At 44.4% G+C, this 13,095-nt stretch overlaps 1 pseudogene; it reads left to right on the plus strand.

Moving 5' to 3' along the window:
• The first annotated feature begins 1,907 nt into the window (after positions 1-1,907).
• Positions 1,908-9,883, plus strand: LOC125149982 (host cell factor 1-like; annotated as a pseudogene).
• Positions 9,884-13,095: the final 3,212 nt, after the last annotated feature.

A 13,095-nucleotide genomic window follows, 5' to 3' on the forward strand; every position in this document is an offset into this window, starting at 1 on the left:
AATTTCTCCTGTGGTTTGTGTCGAACCACATCTCACCCTTTCCCCAAGGGCCAGGCGGGACTCTGCTGCACCGGTATTAATCTGATACATTCGTACCATGCATGCTGACTAATTAAAACTCTTTGCAACAGTCAACTTTGAAGATTAATTACAGACTTTTTGTAGAATATGTACAAGAAAAATACTTTGGTTTATACCGACTTCAGGAAAACAAGAAAGATGTGGCTTTATCATGGTTTCGTATATACGGTCGACTCCCTTGAAGGATCAAATTATTACTCAGGGACGGACATCAATTCACGGTCATCCTTTCAAAGGCGCTCTGAGAGATTCGTGCCTTCCCTTCATTTTCCTCACCATCTCTGGAATTCTTCCCAGTCGCCATTAGCTCCAGACCTCGAGAACGTTTTCACAACCTGAATCCCTGGGTTCCTTTGCATTTTTTCTCAAGCCTGTTAAGCATGATGGAATTCAGCTCTTCTCGAGGCCGCCAGCTACCGATTGCAAAAGAGAAACCCCAGGGTAGAACAGATTCTGAGCTGCAGTTACTTACGATGCAATTCCAGCTCCTCCCTTGGCCAAACCGTTTTCTGACTCTCTGTCCTCAAGGTGAAATGGAGACAATATTACCATGTAACTTTCAGGGTTGTTGCCGTATTACCAACTCCACCGAGTTAATAAGAACACCCTTAGTCCCCTCGTTAATAATTAATCAAATCATTATTCATTAATACTCAACTAAGCGCACCCTTGTGGTACCCGGGTATCCTGTAAATTCTCAACAAATGTAAGATACGGGACGAGATTTAAGATCAACTTCTTCTCTATTCACTGATCACTTAATTCCAGTTTTCCTATCGATTACTAGTCCATTAGGAAATTCAACCTATGTCAAAATGCCATCCGACAGAGTCAAAATATCATAGATATTTAAAATATTAACAGATGCTCACGTTTTAAGGGTAGAAGACAAAACTACAGAATTTTTCAAACAGAATGAGACCATTTTGCTTGTCTTCCCCTGATTCCACGCTGGCTCTAAGCTTTAACCTAGTCCAATGAAGCATTTCTTGAGGATGCCCGATGCGTATCCTTTAATTCACTCCCTTAATTATACTGGGAATCATCAGGGGCCACACTGGGGTTGCAAGCTGACGGGGGGAAAGATCGCCTGGGGACCCCTGCATGCACGTCACCAAAGTCCTGGCCTGTGAAATAGCAGACTTACATTTGAACGAAATGCAAGTAAAACTTTTCACGTGCTTTACTGCCCACGGCAACGTGAACGCGAGAAGTGGACATGGGGCGGACACCATATTCGAGGTCGGTCTTGCTCCCCTAACACCTTTTTGCCACGAAACCCGAGACTGCACGCTTCGCAGCATCCTTCTCCTGGGTCTGTGTTTCAAGCCCACGGTCCTCGCTTGTCCACGGACGACCAAGCCCATGGCTCATGGGGAGTGCGGGTAGGGGCACGTGGCTGCCAGCCTGCCCTGCCATGGCCGCAAGCCCAAACGCTCCCCTGGGGTATTGACACCCAGCGACCAGTGTCCCAGCTCCTTCCTGACATGGGTATGGCTACGATCGCAGTACGCGTGACTATGGCCAATATAGCAGTAGCCACCAAAACCAAGCAAATACTTGTATTGATTCATTCAAAAATTACATCTACCATTCACTAAGCCCTTGGGATGCAGCAGTGAAAAACCAGATGGGTGTCTTTTTTGTCGTGCAGCTCACATTCCAGGAGGAGGAAATAAACAACCGTGTACCTACCGAGTCGGTCGGCGCCACAGAGTGTAAAAAAATCAACGTGGTCAGAGAGACACGGGCGCACTGTGTTGGGATAGGATTCTCAGGAAAGGTGACATTCCAGCAGCGGTTAGGACAGGGCGAGAGAGCAAGCCATGTGGCTCTCGGGCCGGAAGAGTACGAGCCGGGCAGAGGGCGAGCAAATGCAGAATTGTGTTGGTTGCAGTCTGCTCGGGTTGCTTAAGGCAAATCAGGGAGGCCAGCATAGCCGGGGCAGGCTGTGAGTGGACGGAGATGAGAAGACGTTGTGTTGGGCACCACGGGACAAGGTCAAAATACCATCGTGTAGCGTCAAAATGTCAGAGGTATTTAAAATATTAACAGACGCTCAAGTGTGTAAGTGTAGATGACAAAATTACAGAATTTGTGAAACGGGATCAGACCATTGTTACTGTCTTCCCATGATTCCACGCTGGTTCTAAGCTTTAATTTAGTTCAGTTAAGCATTCCTTAGGGATGCACTAGCTTTCGCCTGGAGTGAGATAGGGAGTCCCTGAAACCAGATGTTGGACAGAGAGGTGATAAGATCAGACTTAAGTTTTAGAAGAATCTTTCTGGTCATTATGTGAATGAAGAACAGGTTTGAGAGGCTGAGGGCAGGAGCAAGGACGCCTGGTTCATTATATTTACATCTCCCGCGGCCTTCTATGTTGGGTGCTTTCGAACGCATTCGTCTATCTACACGTGCCTCACCTGTCCCATTTATTGAGTGCCTGTGTGCCGGGCATCACGCTACTCGTAAAGGACCAGAAAGGTGGTTCGGCCCGGTTCCCGCGAGTAAGGACTTCGAATTTAATGGATGACACTGTTAAAAAATAATGCACAGACTATGGGCACTAGAATAGAGGGTTGTATGAAACATTACTGGAGGAATAATCATTTCTATTATTATCCCTTTCTAGTCAAATAATTCCCATTGTTACTCCTTTGAGGTAAGAGAAGAAAACCGGGGCTGTGCACCAGGAGGTGCCAACAAGAAACAGAAGGAAAGAGAAGGTTCCGGCAAGCCGCCCAAGGGCCCGTGGAATGTAGCCGTGCAGGCTTCGCCTGAACAGACCCGCCCACATTTGGAAGTTAATACCTAGCAAAACATAATATAGGCAGGGTGGAAAAAACAAAGAGGAAAAAAGGGAAAGAAAACACAACGTTGGTGGCCTTGAGGGATTGCAGATCTATGCCCCTGCTTTCCCCGCAGGAGCCTGAGAAAGGTTTTAGAAAAGGATTTATGTCCTAACACGTTCTGGAAGACCTCTGGGAGATAAAGCCCCACTGAAAATCCAGGCTGAGAGGAGCAGTCAACAGGAGGCTTTCCTAAAAATGAATATTTGACAAAACTGAAGAAAGGTCACATATTGAGCGTGAAGAGGACAAGTGTTTTATATTGATAAAAGGCACACTTCATCAAGACGTCAAGAAAACATTAAGGACTAAACATAGCATTGAAATATAGACAGCAAATGTTTTTAAACATACAAAGAGAGGCTGGCAAACTAGATCCGAGGAGGGAGAAGGAAAAATCCCTCTTAGAAAATGGCAAATAACCTGGGGGAAAAAATGAGTGTTAAGAATTCGAATATCACGAATATTCAGCTTGCTGTGATAGATATGTAGAGAGAATCGTGCAACAAACAAATAGAAAATACATTCTTTTCAAACACCACAGGACACTTGCAATAATTAGCCAGATGTTAGGTTACTAAAAAATTCTAAAGGAAAAAGTGCTCAGGGCAGAAATTACACAGCCAAGTTCTGATTACAATGTTACAAACCCAGACAGTACACAACCAAAGGCTAGCCCCAAAGAGACTTTCCATGGAAAAAAAAATGTCAAACCATTCTTCTAAATAACTCAAGATAGAGGAAAACTCAAAATTAAAATTAACAACTATTCAGCCGTGAGTGGAAATAAAATACCATACATTGAAACACAGAATTTGGGCAAAGCATTAATCAAGGCAAATTTGACTGTGAAGGCATGTATTAGATACAGTATTTAGAAAAATGGGAAATAAGTGAGCGGAGGAGTCAATTCAATAGAGAAGAAAAAAAAGCAACAGTCTAAGCCAAAGCAAGGTGCATCAGCCAGCGATGAGGGGTGTAGGCTCTGATTCCAGGAAACCTGCCTCCACCGCTCCCCAGCTCTGTCCTGCGTGGAGTTTTCTGGCCTCTGTGTGCCTCGGCCTCCTCATCAGCAAAACAGAGGCTCTTCTAGTTTTGTTAAGGGATTAAGTGAGATAGTAGAGGTAAAATTCTTAGAGTGCCTGACTTAAAGTAAGCATCCAATAAATTTACGCTTCTTTTAAGAGGAAGACAACAATATAATTCAATTAGCCAAGGATCCGTTTTCTAATGGCACAGGTACATCAAGAGTGGGTTCCATATCCTGTAAATAAGGCCCCTTTATTGAAATCTTAGATCTTCCAAGTATGCCGGGGTAGAGTGCCCATCGATGTCAGAGCAGTCCAGAACGCTTCAGCAATGATGTACATTTAGGGAGACATTAGGGCCAATTCTGTACAGATCCTTTCAGAGGATAGGCAGGGAGCATACACATTCTAGCTCATTTTATGAAAGCTGCAAAACCTTGGCTGCAAAAGTAGAACAGGACACTATAATATTAAAAACTCGGCTGATCTCCTATATGAACATACATGCCAAACTCTTAAAGTATCTGCAAACCGAACCCATTTATACATAAAGGGTAATATGAGTGACCAAGCTGAACTTACTTTAGAAACACAAAGTTGGCTTCTCCTTGGGGGAAAAAAAATCAAACAATGCAATTTATAAAGAAGAAAATTAAATGGAATAAAATAGAATAAGATAAAGGATAAAATTCATAGGCTCTCAATCTATGCAGAAAAACATTTGAAAAAAAATCAACATTGATTGTTAAAAGCTCTTAGCAACTAGAAATAGAAGGAGGTTTCTTTCGTCTGAAAGAACATAACTATGAAAACGTTATACGCAATGGTGGAATGCTTTATACTTCTATTTGAGGTTGGGAAACAAACTGGGATGCCCATTTTCTCCCCTTCCATTCACCATTGTATTGGAGATCTTAGCCAATGCAGTAAAGCAAGAAAAAGAAATCAGATACAGTGATTGGAAATGCAGGAGTGTGCCTGGGTGGCTCAGTCAGTTAAGCATCTGACTCCTGATTTCAGTTGAGGTCATGATCTTGCAGTTCATGGGATCCTGCCCCATGTCAGGCTCTACACTGATAGCTCAGAGCCTGCTTGGGATCCTCTCCCTCTCTCTCTGCACCATCCCCCTTTCTCTCTCAAAATAAATAATAAGACTTAAAAAAAAAGAAATGCACGAATATAATCATCTTATGTAAGTAATATGATTAGGCACACAAAAATCCAAAACTATCCATGAATAGTTATTAAAAGGAATATTTGAGTTCAGTAAGTCTATTTTATGTAAGACCAATATTAAAAACTAATTTTTTTCTAAATATCCAAAACAAAAGAATTTTTTAAAACTTTTAAAAATAATTTGAAATAGGGGTGCCTGGGTGGCTCAGTGGGTTAAGCATCCGATTTCGGCTCAGGTCATCATCTCACGGTTCGTGGGTTTGAGCCCCATGTCAGGCTCTGTGCTGACAGCTCAGAGCCTGGAGCCTGCTTCTGATTCTGTGTCTCCCTCTCTCTGTGCCCCTTCCCTGCTCATACTCTGTCTCTCTCTGTCTCTCAAAAATAAATAAGTGTTAAAAAATATTTTAAATAAGGTGAAATAAATCTAATTAAACGTGGAAAGTTTCTACACAGAAAATTATAAAACATCAAGGGAAAAAACTGATGTAGAAGAATAAAAGATATATCATGGTCATAAATTGGAAGAGACAATATTGTAAAGATGTGAATTCTCTCCATATTGATTTATAGATTCAATGAACTATCGTTCGAAATCCCTTTAGGTTCTTTTATGAAATTGGCAGCTGGTTCGAAAACTTATGTGGGAATGTGAAGGACCGAGAGTAGCCAAAAGAGAAGAAAAGGGATGTGCCCTAACAGACATCAAGATTTATTTTTAAACTATGGTAAATAAGGAGTCTTGGACTGGGTGCAGAGATAGGCAGACCAATGAGACAGAAGTGAGAGACCCCAGATAAACCCACACACAGACACTTGATTTATGACAAAGATGGTTCTGTAAAGCCCCGCATGTGTCCTTCTTGATAAACAGAACTGGGAAAGTCTATGTGTATCTATTGGAAGACAGGAAATAATCTCTAATCACATCTAATCACTCAATCTAACAATGTAGAAGTTGCTCATCCCTTTATTAAAAGCAGTTTTCACTTAGCATAACACTCTCCAGTTCCATCCACATTGCTACAAAAGGCCATATTTCATTCTTTCTCACTGCCAAATAGTATTCCATTGAATATATAAGCCACATCTTCTGTATCCATTTGTCAGTTGATGGACATTTAGGCTCTTTCCATAATTTGGCTATTGTTGACAGTGCTGCTATAAACATTGGGGTACAAGTGCCCCTATGCATCAGCACTCCTGTATCCCCTGGGTCAATTCCTAGCAGTGCTATTGGTGGGTCATAGGGTAGTTGTATTTTCAACTTTTTGAAGAACCTCCACATTGTTTTCCAGAGCGCTGCACCAGTTTGCATTCCCACCAACAGCGCAAGAGGGTTCCCATTTCTCCACATCCTCGCCAACATCTATAGTCTCCTGAGTTGTTCATTTTAGCCACTCTGACCGGCGTGAGGTGGTATCTCAGTGTGGTTTTGATTTGTATTTCCCTGATGATGAGTGATGTTGAGCATCGTTTCATGTGCCTGTTGGCCATCTGGATGTCTTCCTTAGAGAAGTGTCTATTCATGTTTTCTGCCCATTTCTTCACTGGATTATTTGTCTTTCGGGTGTGGAGTTTGGTGAGTTCTTTATAGATTTTGGGTACTAGCCCTTTGCCCAATATGTCATTTGCAAATATCTTTTCCCATTCCGTCAGTTGCCTTTTAGTTTTGTTGATTGTTTCCTTTGCAGTGCAGAAGCTTTTTATCTTCATGAGGTCCCAAGAGTTCACTTTTGCTTTTATTTCCCTTGCCTTTGGAGATGTGTCCAGTAAGAAATTGCTGCGGCTGAGGTCAGAGAGGTTTTTTCCTGCTTTCTCCTCTAGGGTTTTGATGGTTTCCTGTCTCACATCCAGGTCCTTTATCCATTTTGAGTTTGTTTTTGTGAATGGTGTGAGAAAGTGGTCTAGTTTCAACCTTCTGCATGTTGCTGTCCAGTTCTCCCAGCACCATTTGTTAAAGAAACTGTCTTTTTTCCATTGGATGTTCTTTCCTGCTTTGTCAAAGATTAGTTGGCCATACATTTGTGGGTCCAGTTCTGGGGTTTCTATTCTATTCCATTGGTCTATGTGTCTGTTTTTGTGCCAATACCATGCTGTCTTGATGATTACAGCTTTGTAGGAGAGGCTAAAGTCTGGGATTGTGATGCTTCCTGCTTTGGTTTTCTTCTTCAATATTACTTTGGCTATTTGGGGTCTTTTGTGGTAGCATTCATTTTAGGATTGCTTGTTCTAGCTTTAAGAAAAATGCTGGTGCAATTTTGATTGGGATCGCATTGAATGTGTAGACTGCTTTGGGTAGTATTGACATTTTAACAATATTTATTCTTCCAATCCATGAGCACGGAATGTTTTTCCGTTTCTTTGTGTCTTCTTCAGTTTCCTTCATAAGCTTTCTATAGTTTTCAGCATAGAGATCTTTTACAACTTTGGTTAGGTTTATTCCTAGGTATTATATGCTTCTTGGTGCATTTGTGAATGGGATCAGTTTCTTTATTTGTCTCTCTGTTGCTTCATTATTAGCGTATAAGAATGCAACTGATTTCTGTACATTGATTTTGTATCCTGCAACTTTGCTGAATTCATGTATCAGTTCTAGCAGACTCTTGGTGGGGTCTTTCGGGTTTTCCACGTATAATATGTCATCTGCAAAAAGTGAAAGCTTGACTTCATCTTTGCCAATTTTGATGCCTTTGATTTCCTTTTGTTGTCTGATTGCTGATGCTAGCACTTCCAACACTATGTTAAACAACAGCAGTGAGAGTGGACATCCCTGTCGTGCTCCTGATCTCAGGGAGAAAGCTCTCAGTTTTTCCCCATTGAGGATGATGTTAGCTGTGGGCTTTTCGTAAATGGCTTTTATGATGTTTAAGTATGTTCCTTCTATCCCGACTTTCTCGAGGGTTTTCATTAAGAAAGGATGCTGAAATACATCACACAGAGAAAGACAGATACCATGTGTTTTCAGTCTTATGCGCCTCCTGAGAAACTTAACAGAACACCAGGGGGGAGGGGAAGGAAAAAAAATTAGAGAGGGAGAGAGCCAAACCATAAGAGACTCTTAAAAACAGAATAAACTGAGGGTTGATGGGAGTGGGAGGGAGGGGAAAGTGGGTGATGGGTATGGAGGAGGGCACCTGTTGGGATGAGCACTGGGTGTTGTATGGAAACCAATTTGACAATCAATTTCATATTTTATTAAATTTTTTTTTCAACGTTTATTTATTTTTGGGACAGAGAGAGACAGAGCATGAATGGGGGAGGGGCAGAGAGAGAGGGAGACACAGAATCGGAAACAGGCTCCAGGCTCTGAGCCATCAGCCCAGAGCCCGACGCGGGGCTCGAACCCACAGACTGCGAGATCGTGACCTGGCTGAAGTCGACGCTCAACCGACTGCACCACCCAGGCGCCCCCCAATTTCATATTTTTAAAAAAAGGCAGTTTTCACTACAGAGTGCCCAGGGAACAGTGATCAGCAGCAGCCCCAAAATGAGAGAGATGGTGGCACTAATGGCCAGCGACCACAGCTGCCGCCAACAAGCCTTCCTTCCTCGGCACTCACAGTGCCAAGTGTCCCCACAAGCATTACCATCATCAAAACCATGGCTCTGACACCTGGCACCTGGCCCCACCACTCTCTGGGCTACTGAAGTGGCCTCTTCACCAGTCATGGTGAGCAACCCAGCCACTCAAACACCTGCAGCTGCCCAGGTGAGGAGGTCCATCTCTTCTGCTGTCCACACGTCCACCCATCCTATCATTTAGGTGCACACATCAGGGACTATGATAATGGCCCGGCAAAGCCAGGTAGCGACCACGCTGGTGGGTGGGGTCATCAAGGCCACCGCCCTGGTGAAAAGCCCCATCTCTATCCCGGGAGGCGGCGCTCTGACTTGCAATCTGGGCAAAGTGACGTTGGTAGTCCGGATCAAAGGGTCCCTTTCAGCTGGGACCATCCTAAAGCTGGGGACCTCGGCAGATGGCAAGCCCACCACCATCATCAGTGCCATGCGAGCCGGTGGGGCTGGGACTAAGCCCATCATCCTGGCCATTCCAGCAGGCCAAGCCCAACACAACACCATCATCGAGACCATCCCCATACCAGCCACAGGTGGGACCAGCAGTCTTGACATCAAGTCCCTTTCCACCACCATCATCACCAAGGTGATGACTTCAGGAACGGGAGCACCCACCGAAATCACTGCTGCTGTTCAAAATGCCACCGGCCATGAGAAGCACATAGTGACCCAGGTGGTGCTAAAGAGGGTCTCTGGACAGCCAGGCAGGCACTATCCTCTGCTCCGTGCCCGTTGAGGGGTGTTCACCTGGTCACGACCGTCACCGTCTCCACCATCAAGCCAGCCGTCACCGTGTTGATCACGAAAAGCGTTCCAGATGTCACAACCCTCGGCAGAGGGACAGGCTGCATTCCCACCAGCCTTGCAGAGCTGCGGGCCAGCGTACCGGAGCCTCCCTGGCCCATCACTACCTTGGGCACCATTGCCATCTCTTCAAGCCAGGTGATCAGCCCCCACTGCTGTCACCATGCTGGTTGCACAGACCACGGTGATGAGGGTTGGTGATGAGCGTGCACCATTGCCACCATCACCATGCAGCCTATCTCCTAGCCTACCCAGGTGCCTCCAACCACAGTGCCCACGGAGGTCAAGTCCAGCCTGCGCATGACCTTCTTGTGTCCGTTCTAGCCTCGCCTACGACACAACAGCCCATGGCCGGTCACCATGGCTGACTTGGTGCAGGGTAACGTGTAGCCCGGGACGGTGTCACGTAGCCTGGCACTGAGATGCCGGTGGGCTACAACCCACCCTGTGAGACCCATGAGACAGGCACCACCTACACACACCCCCCCACCACTGGGGGTTGTGGGCAAGCCTGAGGGTAGGTAGCAGCTAGCTTCCTGCCCACCACCCCTGTGAGATGCACCAGACCACTTCCATCGGTACCAGCATATCAGTCGGCCCTGGTGCCCTGCTCCCTGATACTCTCCTCTCCCACAGGACCCTCAAGTCCAGCTTGAAGGTGGCAGCACGACTTATTGTCACCCCCAGGCCAGTGCTTCACTGCCAGCTCCTTTCTGGACACAGAGGGTATGTCTCAACCATCCTTGAGACACACAAGACACGCACCATGCCCATGGCCATGATTGTCACCTCCAACATAAGCTCAAACAAAAATCCCCCACCATCTGTGACCAGGGATGGGTGGACAGCATCCAGGGCAACGGTGTGAACATCACCGGCCCCAGTGCCATCACATCAACTGTGTCCTTTACACGGACGTGGGCTATGACCCTCGTGATAATTTCCAGAAGGTACCCACTTCCGTTTATGTTCAATTAATACTAGCTGCCATAATGAACTCCAAAATCTGAGCGAGTTAAACCTATGACATGGCTTCTCGTTTAGGTAGCAATACTGAGTTTTTCTGGTTGATGTGCACTGCAGGGAAATCCATACATGCAGACTCTTCTCAGGGAGGGGCTCTGGCATCTATAATTTGAGGGTTCATGAGGTCATGCTTAGGGTAGTTGCCACTTCCTTCCATTCCAGCAAGGAACGCAATTTATCCAATTAGAACAAGAGTTCCAACAGAACATTCTTTGCTCGAGGAGAAAAATTCTAAAATGCCACTGTAGAATTCTACAATTATATTTTTTGTCACTTTTAAAGACGCTTCATTTAATTTATTCATTTTCGTCCTTTCTTTTTTTATGTATAAAATGCAACGTGTGAGCTTTGGTTTTAGTAAGTACAACGGGCTTACACATGCACGGTGGTTCGGTATTATGAATAAATATTCGCAGTTGATTTTGAATCAAATGCAACTAGTGTCTTGACATCACACTTTCCCAGGTTGCTCTTCAGGCTTGCCCAGACAAGGAACAAACATTCTTCCCATAGGCGAATCTACTCCTCTTTTCACTCCGCCCAGGGGTCCCTTAACCATCCTTCCCACTCACGGCAGTGTGTGCAAAGCAGGGGTGTTAACAACCACAAAGAGATCACATTCCAGAAATGGAGTGATAATTGCCTAAAGTGTTCAAAAGGAGACATAGTTGGAAGATGTGTTGTTCCATGTGCAGACTCTAAAACTCCCAATAGTAAATTTAAGTGACAAGGAAATGCATTATCAATTACAGTTTCCTTCATACTCTGAGACAGTTTGTGTTAGCGTGCTGAGGCACAGAACACCTTTGAGAGGCTGGCTGGAGTTCAAAGTTCATGGAGGCAGCACCACGGATGGTGCAGATCATGATAAAGATGCGACCAGCCTTAAATGAATGGAACTAGGGAACTGTAGTATCGTCTCATCAGAGACAGGTTCCGAAGGGTTTGGAAAGGAAGTCTTTTCCAGTTAGAGGCTTTAAATGAGACTGCAGTCACAGCCACCATCTTTTGTTTGTTTGTTTGTTTAACTGTTGAGAGAGTGCAAGCAGGGGAGAGACAGAGAGGGGAGACAGAGGATCCCAAGCAGGCTCTGTGCCGACAACTGTAAGCTCGACATGGGGCTCCAACTCAAGAACCGCAAGATCATGACCCGAACAGAAGTCTGACGCTCAACCGACGGAGCCACCCAGGTGCCCCCCAACTGCCAACTTGATCTCAGCCTTGGGAGACTCTGAGCAGAGGACCCAGCTAAGCTCTGACGACTCCTGATTCAGAAACTGTGAGATAATACATAGATGTTACTTCAAGTTGCCATTTATGTTAATTTCTCATGCAATCATAGGAAACTAGAAGACTGGGAGATATCCCGTTCTGCTCTCTCTCTTTACCCCTAAACTCCACCTATATTGCACTAACATCTAATATTTGAGATTTCATTAATCCACTTCTCTCTCTGTTGTTATTACCTTGGCCCACACCATCACCACCTCTCAGCTGGATCGCTCTGAGGTTATTTTAATTGATCTCGCCATTTTTAATCTGTTCTCTAGAAATCCATTTCTATCCTGAAGAATGACTGATTTTGAAACTCTGATCATGTCATTCTTCACTTAAAATCTTTCAATTTCTTCACATCAAAGCTACTCTTTAGTGAAACCGTACGTGCAAGGCCCTGGGATGAAAACCTTTCCAAATAGAATTCCAATTAATCCCGACAGTTTCAGGATATAGGCACTATTAGTACCTTAAATTTTCTTAAGGTGTCTTTTGTTTTTAAAAGTAGGCTCCATGCTCTCAGTGGGGCTCAAATTCACAAACTGAGCTCAGTGATCAGGAGTCACTTGCTTTAAGGACTGAGCCTACTGCTATCATTATGCTAATTTGTAAATGGAAGGCCCTGAGGCATACTGAAGCTAAATAATTTCCTCAGGGCTACACAGTTGTGGAGGATTAGCCGACCCTGACGTCTTTCAGTTTCTCGAACAAACACGCCTTGTCTCTCGCACCTGCCAGAATATTCACCTTGCCCAGGAAACCTCAGCCATCTGCTCTCACCCCTGCTCCTCTCTTATCCTGCAGGACTCAGGTTACAGTTTATTTCTCCAAAATGCCTTCCCTGAACTTCTGGAGGATATTAGGTCCCCCTGCTGTGTACTTGTAATTTCCTTTCTAAACTATCTCTGTGTAGGCTTATGAGCAAGTGATCACAATGTCCCTGCAAACTCTAAAAATGACTATGATTTCCCCAAGTTTAGAGCAGTTTCTCATAAGAAGTTGGAAATAGATTGCTTTGTATCTTTAAAAACTTTTTTCCCATAAACTCTGATAATTCACTGGAGCTTATCATTTTATTTATTCTTGAGGATGCTGCCTATGTAATTGTATTCTAAAATAGTCCATCATTATGATGATATGATTAGACATCTGGAAATACAAATAAAAGCATCTTTTGGGTATTCTGCTCAGAGAAGAATAATAAACTGCCTGTCTGGCAACAACAACATGTCACTTCCTCCAGCTGAAATGTTGTCTCATTTTTCCGGACCCAAATAGA

This window comes from Prionailurus viverrinus, chromosome A1 (genome assembly GCF_022837055.1).
Source record: "Prionailurus viverrinus isolate Anna chromosome A1, UM_Priviv_1.0, whole genome shotgun sequence".
Taxonomy (NCBI): Eukaryota; Metazoa; Chordata; class Mammalia; order Carnivora; family Felidae; genus Prionailurus; species Prionailurus viverrinus.